Consider the following 8,507-nt stretch of genomic DNA (forward strand, 5'->3'; position numbering starts at 1 on the left):
GATAGGAGAAAGGGAGGGAGGAGGGGAGGAGAGGAGAAGGGGAGATAGGAGAAAGGGAGGGAGGAGGGGAGGAGAGGAAAAAGGAGGGGGAGAGGAGAAGGGGAGATAGGAGAAAGGGAGGGAGGAGGGGAGGAGAGGAGAAGGGGAGATAGGAGAAAGGGCAGAAGGAGGAGTGGGAGAGGAGGGGAGGAGAGGGACCATTACAATTTGACAAGCAATCAGGGAAAGCAACTAAGGGCAATGTATACTGGTTCTATGGAAAATTAGCAGAACTGGATATGAATTTACTCTTTGCCAATGAACACTTATTGTCCTCTTCTGATCATTATACAGTACATATATAATTTGCTAACTTTAGAAGACAGTAGATGAGGAATATGTCAAAATTCTGTACAATTTAGCAACATTTCAGAAAGCCTAAAATCAGTTTTAAAAAAATTAAAATGCCTCTAGAGCCATTGTGACAGTTGTCTGGGCTCCTCAAAGCCCGAGTTAGCTTGCCTGAGAGAAAGCCAGGGAAATTCTCCATGCTGGCTCTTGTTCTAATGAGTGTCTCTTTAGGGAGTGGGATCCTTGAGACCCCCAGACCACATTCTGACCTTGCCAGTTTTCTGACAATCCAGCTATTAGGAACCACCGTGCCTTCTGGCCAGAACATCCATTGTGAACAGTGTATGAGCTTAATGCTTCCTTGGAGACAATGTTAGCACTGTCTCACACTGAATGCAGAAAGCAAAAGCCAAATAATCCCAGAGATCTTCAATAACAAACACATCTCCTTCATTTTGATCACATTGATCCAGATTCATTTCATGGAGCTTCAAGGGAAAAGTCGGCAGAACTCAGTGACACAAGGTCTGTCTTCAGTCCTGCCTCCAACTGTGTCTACCCAGCAAGCCCAAAGCCATCACTCTCAGCCTTCATGGATGGATATCAAGTGTTATTATTTTGCATTCTCTATCTCTTTGAGGGTTGATTTTTTTTCCAGAAAACACATACACCTGAGTCCACAGTATATGCCCCAAGGATATAAAGTGGTAGCCACTCACATAGCCAATGATTTAATGACAATTGCACGCAGCCACATTAGAAATAGCGCTAAGTGTCACTGCCTAGAAATTAAGCAACCTCCTGCAGTTTCTGAGTTGTAGTCCAGAAATAAGACATGTATTTCTTTTCATGGGATACATGCCTCTGCTCTTACTGGGAACTGGATGGGTGGAAGAGGCTTCCTCCTGAATTTGGGCCTGCCTCCTACTGTGTGTGTGTGGGGGGGTGTATGTGTGCATGCATGTGGGTGCGTGTGCATGGATGTGCTCTTTTTTATTAATTTAAGTTTTATTGCATTAAGATGAGAAAAGATACATAATTTCAATTCATCTGAATTTGTTAACATGTAAAAACATATATTAAGTAAACAATTACATCACATTCTTCTTTCCCTTTTGTACCCCAACTCCTCCCAGAGACCCCCCTTCAATACCTTCCCCGTTTTTATCATATTCTTTAAAATTTATAAAATACTATAACAGTGAAAATGAGTATTATAAAATTTGCTTGATATAAAACAACAATTGAACAGTCTTATGTAGATGCTTGTCTACAGCAATACTAAAAATACATATATTTTTCTCAATATAAATTTTAAATAACATGGATGTGCTCTTATGAAGGCATCATGTGAAGGCCAGAGGACAACCTCAGTGGCTGTTCACCTCCAGTGCCATCCACTTACTGTTTTTAAAGACATTTTCTTTCTCTGGCCTGAAAATTACCAAGCAGGCTAGCCAGAAACACCCAGAGATTTGCCTGTCTCCAAGCACCCAGCACTGGGGTTACAAGAGTGTGTGCCACCACACTGGGCTTATTTTCCATGTATTCTGAGGGTTGGATTCCAGTCCTTATGCTTGCAAACACTTCCCCAGATGTGCTATCTCCCTAGTCTTCTGACTCCCATCTCAGCCAACCAGTCCCTTCATCCTTTGAGAGGTTGGCTTCAAGAGAAGTTTCAGATGTGGTCCCTGGCTGGAAAGAGCTTAGAGTCTGGTATAAGCTGGGATTGTCATCTTTAAGCAGTTAACTCTGAAACAAAAATTTACTATGCAACATACCAAGTTACTGAAATCCAGGGGAAAGAGAGTAAGAGTCAGGAAAACTTCAAGTGAGAGTGGGTTCTTACATCCATGTGTAAGCTCATTCACCATGCCACACGGTGTTCAAAGTAACTCTGTATGAAAAGACAGAAAAAATAAAAACAAGCAGATAAGTATACTTCAGATCTTTGGAGATAAATTAAGAAAAATTAAATTGAAAAATATCTAGATTACCAGGATGTGTTTAGCTGATCTACAAACTTAACCACACATCCACCTAGGCAAATTCAAGACCACTGCAACTTATGCTCAGGGTTACACAACTCTTAAAGTCCCAAATCTCAACCCATTTAAGGTTCTATACCTTGCAAAGAAGTATTATTTAACCCTACACATGAATAAGACTTGTAGCTAAGAAGATTCAGTTTAAGGGGGCTGGAAAGATGGCTCAGCAGTTAAGAGCACTGGCTTCTCTTCCAGAAGACCCTGGTTCAATTCCCAGAACCCACATGGTGGTTAGCAAACATCTGTAAATCTAGTCCAAGAGGGTCTGATACCATTTTCTGGTCTCTGTTAGGAACCAGGTGTGCATGCAGGCAAAATACACACTCACAAAAATCAAAACCTTTTTTAAAGATCCAATCAGGCTTCCATATTGTCGATTTCTTTAAAATTCTCAGGGCTCAAAGGCTAATGTCATTTTCTTCCATTGCTTTTAGAAAGAAGAAATTATGCCAAAAAGGAAAACCTCCATTTTTCATGGATCAGGTTCCCCTTTGTCTCCTCCTTGACAAGTGTAGACTTATTGTCCCCAGCTGTCAACTATTAATTAAGCACCAGCTATGGTTCTTGTAATCTCAGCACCTAGGCCAGAGCTCTGTGAATTACAGACATTTAATGTCAAACTAAGTGTTTGCATGGGGCTTTAGGTTTGCCCAGATTTAACATGATAAGAGATATGAAAATGTGGTGAGGGTGTCCTTTTTAGCTCCTCTATGTTTATGGAGCCATCTACTAATGAGACAAAGAGCTTTTAAAATAGAAAGTTTATCCTGGAGGCAGAACCTTGTGTCATTATTCTTCATGGAGGTAATGCGGCCATGCATCTAGCTGCCAAGAGAGCTCCTGAGAGTGTTCACAACAACACAAAGGACACCCACTGATACCCTTGCCGCAGTTCATGCTACGGATCACCTTCTTTAACACAGACCTTTAAAGCAAGCCTCACTTAGAAGATGTCACACAACTTGGTGGCTGTTAACACATCTCCACCACTGAAAGTTCCTCTTGCTAGCCCCTAGGTGCTACACCTTTATTATCAGGGGACCCATCTGTAAAGTCCAGGTGCTGTATCCTTAAGAGTATGATAATGTGAAGGTTAACATGGATTGTCAACTTGACAGTGTCTCGTCATTGAAGAGACATTTGGGGCATTGCCCATGAAGGATTAGCTAGAATAGGTTAACTGAGGCAGAACAATCCACACCAAATATGAGTGATGCGATGCCATGGTGGGGAGTCTGGAATGAATAAAAAGGACAGCTGGCATTTTTCACTCTATGTTCTGACTGTGGATGTCATGTGACCAGCTGACTCAAGCTCCTGACACCATGATGGACTGTACCTTCCAACTGGGAGCCGAAGTGATCCTCTCCTTCCGGACGTTGTTCTTGCAGGTGTTTTGGCACAGCAACAAAGTGAGTAGCTAATGCAGATAATAATTAGCAGACTGAGCCAAATGGGATGAGCCCCGCCCACACAAAATAGCCAAGTCTTTACCGACCACATCGCCCACAGCTGCCTCCCCCAGGGTTTCTCATCTGAGAATACTGTGCTTGTGGAGCCCTGTTGGCTCCTGCCCCAGTTCTAAGAGCCACACGTGACTCCTCTCCAGGTTTGTAGCACATCTAACGCCTCCCTTTCTTCCTATCTCTGTCACCATCTACTCCACACTATCATGGCACCCAGCCTGAGCTAAGCATGAGAGTCCCTCCCCGCCTTGCCGTGCTTGGGAACACATGGAACACAATTTGGGTTAGGAATGTATAAGAAATGCACTGACTGAGAGCTTTGGAGGAACTATCATGCTCTCAAGAAAAGGCAGGGCATTGCTTTAGTCGATTTTGTCATTCCTGGATGTCACACCTGTAGTCATGATGGCCATCAGGTCTCCATGAGACAAGTTAGCCTGAGAGCAAAGTCAATACTGTAAGTCAAGCAACGCAATGACAAAGAGAGGTAGGGTCCTCAGGATATTAGCACGGAATTAATTGCATCTTGGGTCTTCTTATACCCAGACCTCTTGCAAGGTGAAATACTAAATGAGCTTATGGTTTAGGTAAGTTTTGCTTGGGACGTCCAGGTCCATGTAGCCCAGTGCATATCAACTGACTCTGCCTCAGAAGTGTGCCTCGCTTCAACTTCTGGCTCTCTTCAAATGGTTCCTCGTGCATTTAGAAAGCAAAGTGAGCCCTTTGTGGGAAGAAATCTCACAATGCCGTTGCCCTCATAAACTTCTCAGCAACTTCCCTTTCTATTTGAAAAGCTGATGCTCCTAGACATGACATAACCCCAGTGTAGTGGTCATAAAATGCTGTGTAACAAATTATTCCCACATTTTAGCAGCTTAAAACACCAATCCTTTGTTATCTCACAGTGCCCAAGAGCCAAGAACTCTGGAGCCAGGCACTCTGCTTTCAACTTGGGATCAGCCTTGACATTGAAATCAGAATGCTGTCTAGGATTTGATTGGAGATGCAAGGTCTGTTTCTAACATCAAATTCTGAAATGTTGGTGAGTGAGATGTCTTAGCTGTGTAGACTTTTTCACAAGGTTGCTTAGTTTCCTTACCACATGGCCACTGGCTCCTGCCAGAGCAAGTGATCCAAACAGAAAATCATAGTGTCCCTACACTTGGAACTGTCTAACCTCAAACACACACCACTGCTTCCAGCACACCCTACTTATTCAGTATAGGCTGCTCTCCTCAGGAAAGGGAAACAGGATTCACCTTTTGAGGGGTGATCATCAATGTAGAGTAGCTATGCATAGCCATGCACATTTACAACCCCGGGGGTTTGGTGGGTGAAGACAGCGGGATCGCTGGGGCTTGCTGGCTGCCAGCCTACCTCCAGGTTTAGAGAGAGGCCCTGTCTCAGGGGAATATGATGAAGACTTATAGAGCAGGACACTCAGCATCTTCCTCTGGAGTCTGAGCATGGAAGAACATGGGTGGATGCACACATCTGTGCATATGAACATATACACACATATACTACATACATACTCAAACACATACACACACACACACACACACACACATACACAAAGTGAACTCATCCATACATATAAAAATAATTTTTAAAGAATTTTAAAATAATCAAGGTTGAAAACAGCATAGGTTTTACATATCCTGTTCCACACCTACTTTCCTAGAACCCTGATCCCTTTTTTCCCCCACTTGGGTAAGCCATGGCCAGCCCACTGGTCCCCTTTGAGCCCTTTGCTACTCTGTTTGTGATGCTCTCTCTAATTCTTTGGCTGTCTGGAATATTTTCGACCTGTAGCTCTCTGATCTAATGTCATCTACTTGGAGACAGCCACCTGAACCACCCAGTCTAAGTCAGATTTTCTTCTCTCCACTAGTTTCTGTAGTTTTCACACCATCCAGGCCTACTTGAAAGATGCTATAGAAAATGGTTTTGCTTATCCCCAGATTTGTCTGGGGGGGGGGAATTTAACACAGGCTGACACTAGTAAAACCCTTGTAGAATGAATGAATGAAAAACAAATGAGAGTTGGCATTCTGAGCACATGTGAAGAGGTGTCAGTTGTACAGAGCACATGAACCCACAACACAGTACCTCTGGGAAGGGCTTCCTTGGCTACACATCATTGGCCTATGGTGAACAGAAGTGGGAGCAAGGGAGATGAGAGGGCTGTAGATTCCTCAGCCTCGGTCTCCACAGCAGATAAACAGAGTGAGGCTGACAGAAGCTCAGAAGCAGATTCACTCACCTCCCAGTGGGTGCTAGTCCCCCAGACATGGAGACAGGAAGCTACACGGGGATATGTTCTTGACTTGCAGAGCTCTCCCTTCTCATTTAGCCCCATCTCAGTGCATGCATGTGGAGACTCATGCATGACTCTACACAATGTAGCAGGGTAGGGATGAAAATAGACAATTGGTGGCATTCGGCCGCAGGACTAGGAGGTCAAAAGTCAAAGGGGCAGTGTTAGGAGGGCATGATGGGGCAGCATATCCCTTGAGGGGGCTACCTTTTACTGGGCAATGCTGGCAAGAGAGAATCTAAAGCATTCTTTGAATGATCAAGGGCTCCATTATCCTTTCCAGTGTCAGAGGAGCTGGGGTTTCTCCTGCTTCCACAGCACGGCACCATTAACCCAAGCAGAGGTTGGGAAGAGGCACTATGGATCAATAATTCTACCTCCTTCTGGAGTGGGAATCTCTCAGCCCAGGAACTGCAAAAATAATCAGGTGACCTCTTCTCCTGTCCGCAAACATGTACTGGCAGAGTGTCTTAGTCCTGCACTGGCAGGGTTTCTATTCCTGAACAAACATCATGACCAAGAAGCAAGTTGGGGAGGAAAGGCTTTATTCAGCTTACACTTCACCAAAGGAAGTCAGGACTGGAACTCAAGCAGGTCAGGAAGCAGGAGCTGATGCAGAGGCCATAGAGGGATGTTACTTACTGGCTTGCTTCCCCTGGCTTGCTCAGCTTGCTTTCTTATAGAAACCAAGACTACCAGCCCAGGGATGGCACCACCTACAAGGGGCCCTCCCTGCTTGATCACTAATTGAGAAAATGCCTTACAGCTGGATCTCATGGAGGCATTTTTCTCTCTCAACTGAAGCTCCTTTCTCTGTGATAACTCCAGCCTGTGTCAAGTTGACACAGCCAGTGTACAGAGATTACTTCTCATTCCTGGATGGCAGTGCCACTAGCCAGTGTGGGGCCCAGCAAAGGACTCATGATTGTGATGCATGGAGAAACGTGGATTTCTGAAAAGATTGATTTCTAACCACAGAGGAATAGTACATGTGCTAAATCAAACTGATGACACTGGATCCCCATGAGGTCTTAGCACAAATATTAATCACCAGAGTGGTAAACAGTCCGAGCCTGGCTACTGTGCTGACAGACAGACCAGACACAGGAAAGCCAGGCTACAGTGAGGCTCAGAGAACAGATGGCTCCTGACCCAGCTGTGCCCAGTACTGTTTTCTTAAAATAGCTACTTTCATGATAACCTATTATTCAAGTGATTTTGTAGGTCTGTAACACAACTAGACATGGAATTTTAAAAAGTTAAGTGAAGCTGGGAGGTGGTGGCACACGCCTTTAATCCCAGCACTTGAGAAGCAGAGGCATGCGGATTTCTGAGTTCGAGGCCAGCCTGGTCTACAGAGTGAGTTCCAGGACAGCCAGGGCTATCCAGAGAAACCCTGTCTTGAAAAAACAAAAAAAACAAAACAAAACAAAAACAACAACAACAACAAAAAAGTTAAGTGAATTACATGCTTCAAGTAGAAAATATACATGGAGAAAAAGTTAGATGATGTAGAGATTTTTAATTTTCCGTTTATGCTGTATGTATGTGACTGCGTATGCACATGCCGTGGTACGAAGGTGGCAGTCAGAGGATAACTTGCAGGAATCAGTTCAGGTTTTCATCTTTCACCATTTGGGTTCTAGGGATAGAACTCAGTGGAGGCCAGCCTGGTCTACAGAGTGAGCTCCAGAACAGCCAGGGCCAGGGCTATACAGAGAAACCCTGTCTCAAAAACAAAAACAAAAACAAAAACAAAACAAACAAAAAAAAAGAACTCAGGCCATCAGGCTTGCAGCAAGCCTCTCTTCCCAATAAGCCATCTTGCCCCATTTCAGGGCATACATGTTTGCTACACCTACTCTCAAGATGGAGTGAGTAACCAGAATCTTAGATATAATTATTTTAAATATATTGGTGTGTCAGTTAGTTTTTGTTAACATAAACTAGAATCTAACATAAACTAGGAAGAGGGAACCTTACCTGAAGGATTGCCTCCTTCTGTTTGGCCTGTGGGCATGTCTGTGGGGGCGTTTGGTTGATTGATGTTTGAAGGCCCAGCCCACCGTGGGTGGGGCCACTCTGGGCAGTTGCTCCTGGGTTGTATAAGAAAGTAGGCTGAGCAAGCAAGCCATGAAGAGCATTCCTCTATGGCCTCTACTTCAATTCCTGCCTCCAGGTCTCTGCCCTGTTTAAGTTCCTGCTTTGGCTTTCTGCAATGACAGGCAATAACCTGTAAGCCAAATGAAACGGTTTCCGCCCTGAATTGTTTTAGGTCAGTGTGTTTTCTCACAGGAAAAAGAAAAAAGACAAAACCTAACTAAGACAACTAGGATATGAGAT

Source organism: Mastomys coucha, unplaced genomic scaffold, assembly GCF_008632895.1.
Source record: "Mastomys coucha isolate ucsf_1 unplaced genomic scaffold, UCSF_Mcou_1 pScaffold21, whole genome shotgun sequence".
Lineage (NCBI taxonomy): Eukaryota > Metazoa > Chordata > Mammalia > Rodentia > Muridae > Mastomys > Mastomys coucha.